This window comes from Panthera onca, chromosome B1, assembly GCF_046562875.1.
Source record: "Panthera onca isolate mPanOnc1 chromosome B1, mPanOnc1 haplotype 2, whole genome shotgun sequence".
Classification (NCBI taxonomy): domain Eukaryota; kingdom Metazoa; phylum Chordata; class Mammalia; order Carnivora; family Felidae; genus Panthera; species Panthera onca.
The window spans coordinates 191770152-191784421 of NC_138342.1; the positions used below are offsets into that span (position 1 = coordinate 191770152).

Genomic DNA, 14270 nt, shown 5'->3' on the forward strand with positions numbered 1-14270 from the left:
GCACATCAGGGGGTAATACAGTTGGTCTTTTACTTAAAACATCTAAAGCGGACCTAAAAAAAAAATCCCATACTTTACCATTCTCCAAGTTGGAGTTGCCTTAACGAATTAGACAGATTTTTAAACCAAGGTTTAATAAGTTCTCAACCAGGTGCCAGGTGCTGTGTGAGGAGTCAGGTAGATAAAGAGAGGAGGGCACCCCTTGCCCTTGAGAAGCAAAGTGCCTGTGGAGGAGACAGATAACCAAGTAATTCCAACCGAATCAAATACACGGGTCGGTGCCAGTTGTTCAGGACGTCAGTGACTGTGTCAGAGAGAGCCAGAAAAAGTTCTGAAAGGAGGAGAAAGGCATAGAAGACCGCGGGGAGAGTGAACAGAAATGCATGGAAGTGTAAAAAGAGGGATTTTTCCCTCCTGTTAGAAGTGTGAATGTGTCATGTTTGCATGTAAAAGAAAGGGGAGCTAGGACAGCAGGGGCCATGCTGGAAGCACCGGAAAAACTTGTAAGGGAGTTGGATTTTTATCTGAAAGATACAGTTTGGAACTGATCTGAGGTTGGAAGCATGGGTGGGGCACGGGAAGTTTTGGTTTTTGTTTGTTTTTCTCTTTTACTGAGATAACTCATCATTTTTAGGCTAATGTGAATAAAATGGAGGCAGAGCCCAGTTAGCAAGCCAGTATAATAGCCCGGGTGGATAATAAGTAGAAGCCTGAATTAAACCAGATGAAGAGAACAAGGAAGACAGAAGAAAGGGATTTATCAGCCAGAGCAGCCAGATCTAGTAATCACGTGGTTGGAGGCATGAGAGGCAAAGGAGGGTAATGCCAACTCTGAGAATCTCTGATCTACTCTCTCGGAGTCGCCAACTCTAAGGTCAGGGAGTTTATTCCTTTTTTTTCTTTTCTTAACATTTTTTAATGTTTGTTTTTTTGTTTGTTTATCTAAAGGAAGAGAGACTCTCAAGCAGGCTCCGTGCTATCAGTGCAGAGCCGAACTGTGAGATCATGACCTGAGCTGAAATCAAGAGTCAGGTGGCTTAACCAACTAAGCCACCCAGGTGGCCCACATTGCACTCTCTTTTGACATCATTTAAGTCTTTTGTGAGTTTGCTAGAGAAACAGAAAACAATTACTCAGCATGCTCATGAAGACCAGTTGAATAATCGAAGCCATTTAATGGCATCTGTTTTTAACTTTCTCTTGTGTGGATTAGACAATCTCAGTTCTTTCAAACCTAGGGCACAGTGTATTGACTTTGACTTTGTTTTGTTCTTTGTCTCCCAATGCTTTTTGCATATTCACATAGTTTTTCAAATGTCCAGGTCAAATTTGCAAAGATTGCCTCTCACCCTAATTTGAAAACATTCTTCCTTTTTCACATCACCGTGCCTTGGAAAAACCTCATGGTTGAGTGAAGGATACTGATTGTCCACTCCATATCTCTGCCTCTCTTCAAGCACCGGCCCACCCTCAGGGCAACCCGTGTGCTTCAGATGATGCTACCTGTTTCCTCCGCCCCTCAGCCTGTCCCAGGGTTCTTGCCCATTAATCTAAAAGTAATTCCATCCCAATGGCCAGGGGTTGGTGTCTAACAGCATGAGATATGATTTTCCAGGGGCGAGAAATAGCAAGTCTCTTAGTGTTCTATGGATGATACTTCAGGGTCATGGAGGTAGATACGTCATAGACATAAAGCCTAGAAACAGCCTGCTCACTCCTGCCCCAAGGAGAAGCTGGTTTATGGAGGCAGGGAGAGCTAAGAGGACTGCAGAAAAATGTACCCAGAACTACAAGGCTAACAGAACACTGACACTCCACCCTCTGTGCTGCTATTTGGTGAATCAATTGGTTTTCTTATGCTTTAAGCTAGTCAGAGAGGTTCTCTAGCAGGCAGCTAAAAGAAACCATGCTTTTACGTATGAACACATGATGATGTCTGATTTCCTTTTTTTTTTTTTCTTTTTTAAGAAAATTTTTTTGATGTTTATTTGTTTTTGAGAGAGACAGACAGAGACAGAGGGCAGGGTGGGGGGGGGGGGGAGCAGAGAGAGAGGGAGACACAGAATTGGAAGCAGGCTCCCAGGCTCTGAGCTGTCAGCATAGAACCCAACGCAGGGCTTGAACTCACAAACTGTGATATCATGACCTGAGCTGAAGTCAGATGCTCAATCGACTGAACCACCCAGGTGCCCCTCCTTTTTTTTTTCTTAACAAAGACCACGTTATAAACCTCCTATTTCATTGCTTCAGCATGTTTACAGATTTTTTTTTAAGTTTATTTATTTCGAGAAAGAGAGACTGAACACAAGTGGGGGAGGGTGGGGGGGGAGAAAGAGGGAGAGAGAGAGTGAGAGCGAGAGCGAGAGAGCATGATCAGGGAAGGGACAAAAAGAGGGTTGGGAGAGAGAGAATCCCAAGCAGGCTCCATGCTGTTAGTGCAGAGCCCGATGCAGGGCTTGAACCCACGAACCACCAACGAACCACGAGATCATGACCTTGGCTAAAACCAAGAGTCAGACACTTAACTGACTGAGTCACCCAGGCACCCCAGATAGAATAGATACATTTTGATCCACTTTGTACTCAGCACTCTGGCACCTGCCGTGGAGAACACAAATGAAGCAGAAAAGCCGTGGGCTCTACTCTGAGGTCATAACGTAGTTTGGAAGACAAGAAACACACCCGTTGTTCACCATACACTTTGCAAACCGCATAGGACGGTTTGTGGCTGCTCAGAGATGGAAGGGATCAGTGTAGGATGATGACTGGGATGGGGGTAGAATTTGGTCAGCTAGGATACTGGACGGTATTTCAGTGAAGGGAGAAAGAAAAACCAAGGCATGTTATGTTTTTGAGGCAGTTGGGAGGTGAACTTGTCTGCAGCAGCATCAACCACCTGGGGAAGCAACAGAAATGAGGCTGAAGGTCTGGAGAGACAGGCGGGGAGGTTAAGGAAGGCGTCATGTAATCAGAGTACAAAAAATACACGAAGTCTCCTTCCCATATCATTGCCAAGTGTTTCGTATTGTTTCTTCAAATTCCTCTGTACCACGAATGACTTGGAAGCAGAAGCCAGGTCTTAATCACCTTTGTATACATACGTGTATATTTGTGTATATGGCCCATGCTCCAAACAGAACCACCCCAGAATGGGCTGGGCTAACTCTGGGATCCCTGTAGACTCTTGGCTACTTGCTCCTGGGAAATAGCTTGTCTCCCTCTGTAATATCATCTTAGTAGCCCCTATTTTATCCTTTGTGTAATGGATTAAATATTGGCTGGTTTCTGGACCAGCAGTACTGCTTGATAAGTTCAACCAGCCTAGCTGAATCTGTTCTCTACAAAGCTTTGTTCTTCCTTACCCAGTGCCCTGGGATTGATGTGCATGAAAGTAGATTTTTATGACATTTCCCTGTATTTTTCAAAATATGGAAATTAACCAGTAATCTTAGAAAAAGACTGGGATATCTTATTTTAATTTTTTTATAGTAGAGATAAGATTCCTTTATGTCTAGTCTTTCATAACTCTCAAAAAAGAGTTTTACTGGCACATTAGGCACATGTTAATTAAAATGGTGGGTTAATGCTTTAAGGGTCATAGAACTGATGGCAAAAATATTAAATAATAACCATTTGGATTTTCGAACTTCTATAGCAGGAAATCAAACTGGGAAAATAAAATTTCTACGACTATCAGCTGGACCCATTAGAATTATACCTACACATAATAAAATCACCTTGTAGTTTTGTAATCTTTATTCTTAAGCTGGGAAAAATAGAGAATTTAATCACAGATTCTTAAAATTTGTGGTGGGCAAGGGGTAAGAATGATACCGTTATCTCTAAGTCATAACAAATTTCTTTTAAATAATATGCAAAATAAAAACAAAGTTTATTTCCTGCTTACCTTTGTGTCATTTATATTTAATCAGAAAAACATTTTTTAAAATTTAAATTCATGTTAGTTAACGTATAGTATAGTATTGGCTTCAGGGGTAGAATTTAGTGATTCATCACATTACATATAACACCCACTGCTCATCCCAACAAGTGTCCTCCTTATGCCGGTCACCCATCTAGCCCTTCCTCCACCCACCTCCCCTCTAGCAATGCTCAGTTTGTTCTCTGTATTTAAGAATCTCTTAAGGTTTTCCTCCCTCTCTGTTTTTGTCTTATTTTATTTTTCCTTTCCTTCCCTTATGTTTATCTGTTTTGTTTCTTAAATTCCAAATATGAGTGAAATCATAAGATATTTGTCTTTCTCTGATTGACTTATTTCACTTAGCATAATATATACTAGTTCCATCCATGTTGTTGCAAATGACAAGATTTTATTCTTTTTGATTGCCAAGTAATATCTCATTGTGTGTGTGTGTGTGTGTGTAATGTATATATACATATAATGTGGGTGTGTGTATATATATATATATTATATACCACATCTTCTTTATTCATTCATTTATTCATTCATTAATTCCTTTCATAAGCATTCCATAGTTTTCAGCATACAGATCTTTTACCTCTTTGGTTACATTCATTCCTAGGTATCTTATGGTTTTTGGTGCAATTGTAAAAGGGATCGATTTCTTGATTTTTCTTTCTGTTGTTACATTATTGGTGTATAGAAATACAACACATTTCTGTATGTTGATTTTATATCCTGCTACTTGCCTGAATTCATGTTATCAGTTCTTTTGGTGGAGTTTCAGGATTTCTGCGTAGAGTATCGCGTCTTCTGCAAAAAGTGAACGCTTGCCTTCTTCCTTCCTAATTTGGATGCCTTTTCTTTCTTTTGGTTGTCTGATTGCTGATGCTATGACATCCAGTACGATGTTGAACAACAGTGGTGAGAGTGGACATCCCTGTTGTATTCCTGACCTTAAGGGGAAAACTGTCAGTTTTTCCTCATTGAGGATGATATTAGCTGTGGGTCTTTCATATATGGCCTTTATAATCTTGAGGTATGTTCCTTCTATCCCTACTTTCTTCAGCGTTTTTACCAAGACTGGAGCTTTATTTTGTCAAATCCTTTTTCTGAATCTATGGAGAGGATCATACGGTTCTTATCCTTTCTTTTATTAATGTGGTATATCACGTTGATTGATTTGTGGATATTGAATCACCCCTGCGGCCCAGGTATAAATCCCACTTGATCATGGTGAATAATTCTTTTAATGTATTGTTGCATTTAATTTCCTAGTATCTTGTTGAGAATTTTTGCATCCATGTGCATCAGGGAAATTGATCTATAATTCTCCTTTTTAGTGGGGTCTTTGTCTGGTTTTGGAATCAAGTCTACGGCCATACCACCCTGAACACGCCCGATCTCGTCTGATCTCGGAAGCTAAGCAGGGTCGGGTCTGGTTAGTACTTGGATGGGAATCAAGGTAACTCTGGTCTCATAGAATGAGTTTGAAAGTTTTCCTTCCATTTCTATTTTTTAGAACAGTTTCAAAAGAATATGTATTAATGAATACTTTAAATGTTTGGTAGAATTCCTCTGGGAAGTCATCCAGCCCTTGACTCTTGTTTGTTGGGAGATTTTTTATTACTGATTCAATTTCTTTACTAGTTATGTTAAAGTCTTCTATTTCTTCCTGTTTCAGTTTTGGTAGTTGACATGTTTTTAGGGATTTATCCACTTCTTCCAGGTTGCCCAACTTGTTGGCATATAATTGCTCATAATATTCTCTTAAAATTGTTCGTATTTCTGTGGTGTTGGTTGTGATGTCTCTTTTTTCAGCTGTGATTTTATTTATTTGGGTCCTTTCCTTTTTCTTTTTGATGAGTCTGGCTCGGGGTTTATCAATTTTGTTAATTCTTTCAAAGATCCGGTGCCTAGTTTCACTGATCACTTCCGTTGTTTTTTTGATTTTGATATCATTGATCAGGAACACATTTTTATAGATTGTGAAAAAACACTTTTTTGGTGGGAGATTTTTAAGAAAAGTTTTTATTCCCGTTAGGCTAATGTCTATTGGAGATTGCATGTGAATGAGAACTAATAGGGGAAAACTCCCCCCCAGAATTTAGCCACAAAGTTGGGAAAATATCCTGAAACTGAAAATGGTTAAAAAAATAAAGAAAGAAAGAAAGAAAGAAAAGAAAGAAAAGAAAAAATCTAATCAGTGTGGATAAGCTTAATGTCCACAGGAATAGCCTTCTCTGGGGAAACCTAGTTGATGGGACGACCCAAGGAGTCTTTCCAGGACTGCCAAGAATTTAGGTATTTTAGCCCATTTGAGAAAGACCAAGTTATGAAACATTTGTTACATGTTTACTATGTGCCAGGCACTATGCAGGCAATTTACATACCATGATCTCATTCAAACCTTATCTCTTCACTCTGAGGCAATATTATTTTTCCTAATTTACAGATGAGAAAACGGAGATTAGAGAGAGTGAAAGAACAAGGTGTGCACTGCATGCCATGGTTTTTGTAGGAAAAACCTACCATGCTAATGTAGCACCCTTGGAAAGGTTGTCCAGACAGCTTTCTTTGAAGACCAAGATGCTCATCAACATTTTCCCATAGCACCCTCTGCTCACACTTGTGTAAGAATTTGTCCCCAGGGTCTGAATTACCAGCATAATATTCTCTCTTCCACTAGGACACTGAAGGAAAGGGTTGAGTCTTGGTCCCCATGGAGCCAAGATGCACACCTCAAGACAGTGATTCAGTGTAAATCCTTTCCTGGGAAGTGAAAAAAACACTGGAAGATAAGGAGGGGGATATAACTAGTACCAGCTGCATTATCTGACTAGCCAGCTATTACTGTGAGGGACTAGAGCTCACTTATGCTGGGGAACTTCTAGGAGTCAATGTCCAACACACAAGTCCGTTACCCACCCCCACTTCCACTGGGAATTGATGGAGGGTTGCTCTTATGTGGCAAGGAATACAGCTACTGGCATTTGCAAGGGGGTGGACAGTAATATCAGTGTCTAAAGTGGTAAGGGGGAGGGGTGGGGAGGGCCCAGCAGCATCTGCTAGACAATCCTCCACACTCAGCATGGAACCAGTCGCATCGTAGGTGTGCAGTGAAAGTTGAGTAAAATTGTCATTTTGATTTACCAGTCAATATTTTGTGCATGTGGCTAGAGTGAGTCAGTCCTCCTAAATCTGATCGACTTCAGGCCAACTGCCAAAATCAAGTTTCTAAATATTTAAAGCATAGAACGAAACCCTAAACAATTGTGATTTTTACCTACAAACTATCTGAGGCCAACAGTTGAAATTCCCCTTTAACACATATTTAGCCCCATCAATATATCTCTTTTGCTCCTATCCATGTATCAGTACCTATCCAACACAAGGTTTTAGATAAATGCATAGCGTTTTGCATCCTGACATACTAGAAAAAACAGGTCCACGTCACAAACTCTGTAAGTTGAGAAGGATCCAGTGTGGTTGTTGTGCCAGTGAGACCTTCAGATGCAAACACAGAAATAATTCACCCTGTAATGGTCTGATTATAGTGAACAATCCAAGGTGAATCAAGAATTTACTATATGAATTCAAAGCCCTATTTAAGATAAAGTGGTTGTTTTGTGTTTGTGTGTGTGTACATACGTGTGTATGTGCATATTTGTGTGTGTGTGTGTGTGTGTGTGTGTGTGTGTGTGTGTGTGTTATTTAAGCCGTTATTTCACCTAAGAGTTTATGAGGTGAATAAGGAAGAAAAAATGGATCTAAGTTGTCTTGGCTGTAGAGAAAGACTACACCTCTCTGCGCGTAGAACCAGGTGGTATCGCCACAGCGTGGCCCCCTTGAGGGACAGAGTGGAATTACAGGAAGACCACGGAATTTGAAATTAGGAGTCGCAAGTTCAAACCCTGTTTCGTCAGCTACTAAGTGTGTAACCCTGGACAAGAAACATGAACTCTTGGAGCCTTAATTTCCTCATCAATCAAATAGGATAATAATGGCCACTTCATTGGGATGTTTCGGGAACTTAGGCAAATCTTGGGCTTTGTAAACTCTAAAGTACAATACAAATATCATTAGGATGAGAAGAAGTGAGAAGAAATGCCGTTCAGTGTCTTCCAAATATCAAAGAGAGCCAGAGGAGCTTTCCTGGAACAGGAACCTTTGGTCTGGACCATTCAGAGGGTCCACTCATCCGGAAGGGTTGACAGGACTGTGCTCTTGGCAGTTCCTGAAACTCATCTATGACCATATAATTGCAGGAGCTACTCTGCTTGAGCCTGCTCTCTTGAAACTAAACCATTCACCAGGAGACTGCAAACAATTGTGGTTTAGTCAAGGAAAACAGCTCTGCCCCTTTTCCTATAAAAATAGGTTCAAGCCCTGGGTCTAAGCTCCCAGAAACCAGTTTCCAAGCAAGCAGTCCTCTCTTTCCTTCCAGAAGCCCTACTGGGGTAATCGATACCAAAGCTGATATCCTTTACAGGGAAGACAAAGGAAGGGATCTCTTTGCTCTTTTAATTATTTAGTCATTATTACCATTCCAAACATAAACACTCCTGTCTTCCTGTCTTCCCTTGTGTTCATGCATGGAAATAATCAACGCGCAAACAGCTAGCCTACTTTGCAACAGCTCTCACATTTGCTCTGTCTCCAAAAGACTTAATTGCTTTGTTAGGCCTTGTCCCATTCTCTGATTATTGTATTTGGGTTGCTTCATTCCATGGTTAAGATTTTCCCGTCCCTGGAGTGAGATGCTCTGCCACGGGGCCTCCTCTATCAGCCACAGAGCCAGGGGAGGTGTGGGTCTGTCATCTCATTCTCACTGATCAGCTGACACTCTGTTTACAGTCATCTTTAGAGAGGCAAGAGCTTTAGAAAGCATTGCTCAGACTAGACTATTTTTTACAGAAGAGAGCACACCGACAAAGGATTGGTTGTGCTCAGAGGGCATTTTATGGGGAAAAAGTGCGGTTCCCGTGCAAGTAAAGCTTCTGTGTGAGCTACTTTTAGACCGCCCCCACCCCACCCTCACCCCGTGGTGGCACAGAGGGGAGCACTTCCTTCGGCTCTGCAGAGCGCTCCCAGCTGTTTGCGAGGAGAATGGAGCCAGACTTGAACCCTAAGCACAGTTTATTTCTCCTTTGCAAATATGTGTGCCCTGAATTAATAGAGACAGGGCCAAAAGACCTGACGAAGTACTGTATTTGAAGAATCGCTGGTGCTGATTTTAAAAAGTTATCCTGTGGGGCACCTGGGTGGCTCAGTCGGTTAAGCGTCCGACTTCGGCTCAGGTCACGATCTTGCGGTCCGTGAGTTCGAGCCCGGCGTCGGGCTCTGTGCTGACAGCTCAGAGCCTGGAGCCTGCTTCGGATTCTGTGTCTCCCTCTCTCTCTCTGCTCCTCCCCCATTCATGCTCTGTCTCTCTCTGTCTCAAAAATAAATAAAAATTAAAAAAAAAAAAACAATAAAAAGTTATCCTGGTCTCACAGGGTCCTATTACACCTGTCAATTAGCGCTGGTGATGACTGAAGTGATATTCTGTTTCCCGATTGTGACTTGCTAGTGACTGGTTAGGCAGAAGCTGCGTGGGAGACTAATCACAGCTCTGCCATTTCCACAGGGTTTTCCTATATATGACCTTGTTTGTCTTAATTCTACGCGAAATCTTGGAATGTGAGGGTGAGAGGCATCCCTGTGATTCCTGCTGTACGGGACTCGCCTGTCCAACGTTACCCAGCTGGGAAATGACAGAAATGAGATCAGAGCCAGGCCTCCAGGTTCCAAACTGTATGCCATTTCTACAACTTCATGCTTTTTATCCTGGGAAAGAGAGGAGTGTCTGAGAGTGGTTCAAATCTTCCATTTTCAGTGGAGACGAACAATAGAATCTGCGAATGTTATCTTCCTTTAGAGCGGTGGTTCTTAACCTTGCTTGCACATAAAGCCATCTGGGAGATTTTAAACAATACCTTTGCTGGGAGTCCACCCCAAGCCAATTAAGTCCAAGTCTCTCGGGGTGGGCCTAGGCATCTGTATTTTTCAAAAGCTCTCCGGGGTGCCACTAATGTGTAGCTAGGGCTAAGATTCTCTGCTTTAGAGTCGTAATCAACAAAACACTGATTGCATTTTTCCAATTTCAAGCCACTCTGGGAGTGTCGTAATGAAAAATCCTAATAGCAACTTTCCTGGCAGCCTCAGGAGATAGGTCGCGGCCTTGGCTCTTAGTAGGGATTCAAATTTACCCAGAGATTGACTGACAGATGAGCTGTTAAAGAAACACTTTTATTGCTTGGATCTGTAACCGCAAAGCTGTCAATCCAGAAACTCGGCGGGATAAATAAATTACATTCTGATCCCTTCGCACCTTTTAATTATGTTACCTTAATAGTTTTACTACTGATGACCAGAAAATGATCATGTATCATTGATAATGCTATCAACATGTAACCATTGTTTCTCTTTGATAAATGAGTGGTTGATTTTTCCCTGCTTACTTTTTTCAAATAATAATAATAGGCACTTTTATTCATTTCAAGGTTAACTTAGTAAATTAGCTTTTGCATACATCCCATTCTTTAAGACTTAAAACTTTGTAAGAATATATATATATATATATATATATATATATATATATATATATATATAACTGAAATGCCTTTATGTTTCTTTTATAGTTAACCTATTACCAACAAATATGTGCTGGGTATTTACATGAAAAATTCCCTCTCCATGACTTTAATTGCATCTCTTGTTATGGAATTTGAAAAAATATTCATTAATTGGCAAGGTGATTTCTGTGTCAATCCCTGTCCTAGGTGCTAAGATCCCACATAGGCATATGCTATGAATGTCTCCTTACAAGAGGGAAATGCTATCATACAGATATCAGAAAGTACAAGTGAAAAAAGACAGAAAGACATTAATAAGGACTTGATTTTTCACTGAGTCTGTACAAGCCATTTCTTCATTAAAAAGCAAAAAAACAAAAACAAAAACAAAAACAAACAAAAAAAACCCTTTTGGTTTTGAATCTCCAAAACATGACATTCATTGAGTTGTAAGGCATATGTTTTCCAATTACATGCAAAAAAAAAGGAAAGTTTATGAATTGTTTTGTTCTTTTGAGAACACTGTGTTAGGTGTATGTTTTATAACTGGGGGTATTTTACTGGCAATAGTATATGATATTACATTTGCTGAATTAGATTTCCTTTCTAAAGCTTACTAAATATCTAAACATCAAGTTAATAATACCTTTTCCAATAGACTCCATTTAGTACTACAACCTGGAATGACTTTCCAAATCTTTGTATGTCAATTTCTATGCCAATAAACTGGTAGATCGATACCTGATATCATTTTCTCACAATAGTTTTGGAGAAAAGAATATTAATATCAGCTACTCTTAATGTTTTATTTAATTAAAAAAAAAATAATCTTTACACTCAACGTGGGGCTCGAACTCACAACCCCAGGATAGAGAGTTGCAAGTTTTACTGACTGAGCCAGCTAGGTGCCCCTGAATGTTTTAAAATAGTAGTTTCATAATGCTCGTCAGACTCTACAGATTCTTATGTTAATCACACATAGGAAAACATACTATTAAGGCCCTTGAAGTCATTGCTGAGAATTGAATTAAAGATGTGACAGGTGGCCCATAATTTTACCTAACTGTCAATTAAATGGACGCTATATGCCCTGTGACTAAGTCTGCCCTCAAACGTCAGTGAGTGCCCAGTGGTCCTAATGCCCTGCAACCTACTGGCCTGAAATAATTAATGTCCCTCCCTAAGCAATCTACTTCCTGTCAGAGCACGGCTAGGGCACTGAGAATAGAGTCCAGTGAGGTAGAGGATCGTTTTTCATTAATTTTGATTTTTTCCCATTGTTACAGGTGCTTTGAATATTAAGTCTTGGCCTGATCGGCCACTCATGCTGTTATGATTTAGCCATTTTTCACTCTTCCCCCTCATGACATATAAAAATGGAAAGAAATGACATTTAAGTGTATATGCTTTTCTGGTTGTAGAATCAAGACACTTGGGATTACTGTTTCACATCGTGCTGTATCTATTCAAAATGTTTGCTGAGGGACCGTTCTCAGCAATGTGCATATTGGGCTAATAGACTTGTGGCATTATTAATGGATGATATTATTAGAAAAATATGAAAAAGTCAAAGACAGAAGCCCTTTGTAAAACCAAGCAGGACGCTCAGCAAAAACTCTGTCTTTAAATGTCTTCATATAGCTGTATCTCTTAAAAATGCAACACTCTTTAAAATGATGTTGTTTCACCTTATACACAAAAGCCTTTGCTTCAAAAGCCTTTGATTAATTTGAGTACAATCAAGGGCATACGAGATAGCTGTCATTTAGTGAGCCAAAGCAGTCCAATGCCAACTGCAATAAACCCATCAAGCTGTCATCGAGTCAAGCTGTGAGAAAGAGGACGATTACAAGCAATGGTTTCCTTCAGTGGTTTCATAATTTCAATTTTTTTTGTTACATTTCCAGATTTCCAATAGTTATAGTAAGAATGCTTGAGTAGAGAAACATTTTCCCCAGGAGTTACTATCAACAACTTAGTGTATTGGTTTTTTTCCCCACCATTGATTCAAGTATCGGAGCTCATCAGGCAAGAAATATTGTGATTACAAGTCATACATAAATTATTTAAAGGGATCCAGCCAATCAAAACAGAGATCTAAGTGACTATTTTTCTCTTGATGCCTTTGTGACTCCTACTCAAAAAGCAAATTTCTGATTGATAGAATAGTTTTGAAGTTACTTCAAAAAGGCCATTCTGTTGGATGGGAGGAGGGTCTCGGTATGAATGGTTCACATACTTCAACAATAACTCTTTTATGACAACTTTACAGAGGAGAGAGAGAAAAAAACACCAAAATAACACCAAGCAGGGGAGTAAGGAGGTGGGGGTTGGTAGGGTGGGTGGGGTGGGGAGACAGTGATGGAAGACAAAGCATGTAATTGAGGCCCATCCCTGTACAAAAGAGACTCAGGTATTTGGTGCTTCCTCACTTATTCTGATTCTGGCTAAAGAAAGTAATCACTGTTGACTAACCTGTTACCCAAACACTCTTATTCAGTAGACAGCTTTGGCTCATGCCTTCCCAATATTTAGCACTACATAGACAAAGTCACCATGTTGCTGGACTTCATACTTTGAAGATCACCTCTAAGAGGCAAAATGCTAATTGCTTCTCACCTACCTCAATTAATCCCTCTACTGCTCCTCGAGATTTTTCTTTTCTTTTCTTTTCTTTTCTTTTCTCTTTTCTTTCTTTCTTTCTTTCTTTCTTTCTTTCTTTCTTTCTTTCTTTCTTTTCTTTCCTTCTTTCCTTCCTTCTGTCTGTCTTTCTTTCTTTCTTTTTTACCTTTTCTTAGATGGTATATGTTCTGCCTCAATATTTACAATATTTACACACAATGCTATGCCCATACTCTAAGGAAACCTAATAATCATAGGACAATTCATTATTGTATATAGAATTAAGGGAAATATATTTTCTTGAAACGCATCGGAGGGCTAGCACTCCCTCTTTTATTTCCCAAATTTAAACACAGAAAATCCGGAAATTCCCAAGAGCTCAAGTTGTCCTCCAAAACTGCCAGCAGTAGATGCCTTACACGTAAAAGTGCATTAAAGAAAATCATTCCCTTCTCCTCAGAGGTCATCCTGCAAATGTCATACTACACAGTTCTCCTATGTTAGGCACTATAACAAGGAGAGAAAGCTGCATCTCCTAAATTAGGGCATTAGTGGAAAAGTGAAAAACTATGTCAAACTATCAGTCTGAAAATCATGGAGAATGAGTACACTAGCTTGAGGAAGTTTTTATTTGTACGATAGTTTTTGTAAGGGGCCAATTTGACAAATACACTGAGTTTTGAAATTACAAAAATGTGGGGATTACAAATATCAGTGACACTCAGTGTCTTCCTTTAAATCAACCTCTCCCTTTAAAAGCTCATAATAGAGTATAAAATTCCCCATTTTTGTGACTTCAAATATTTCTCACACACATGCGCGCGCGCACACACACACACACACACACACACCAATCAATTATGCAGTCTCTATTGCCAAGTTTGAGGATTTTAAAGTATCAAAAAGAAACAAGAGGTAATAAACTCATGATTAAGGCATTTAGCTTGGCAAGTGATTTATCTCTTTCCCTTTATCTGCTTAGGGCTTTTATTTCACTGTGTGAGCAAATTTTCACTGACAAGTAATTTTTGGAGAACAGCCGGAAGTGGGGGGTAGAGGGAGGGAGAAAGAAAGATTTGCTAAGATATCAAAGGCTTGAAGAAGAAGAA

The 14270-nt window shown here is 39.9% G+C and overlaps 1 pseudogene; it reads left to right on the plus strand.

The window, feature by feature from the left end:
- Positions 1-5293: 5293 nt before the first annotated feature.
- On the plus strand, positions 5294-5408 carry LOC132693369 (5S ribosomal RNA; annotated as a pseudogene).
- The last annotated feature ends 8862 nt before the right edge of the window (positions 5409-14270 follow it).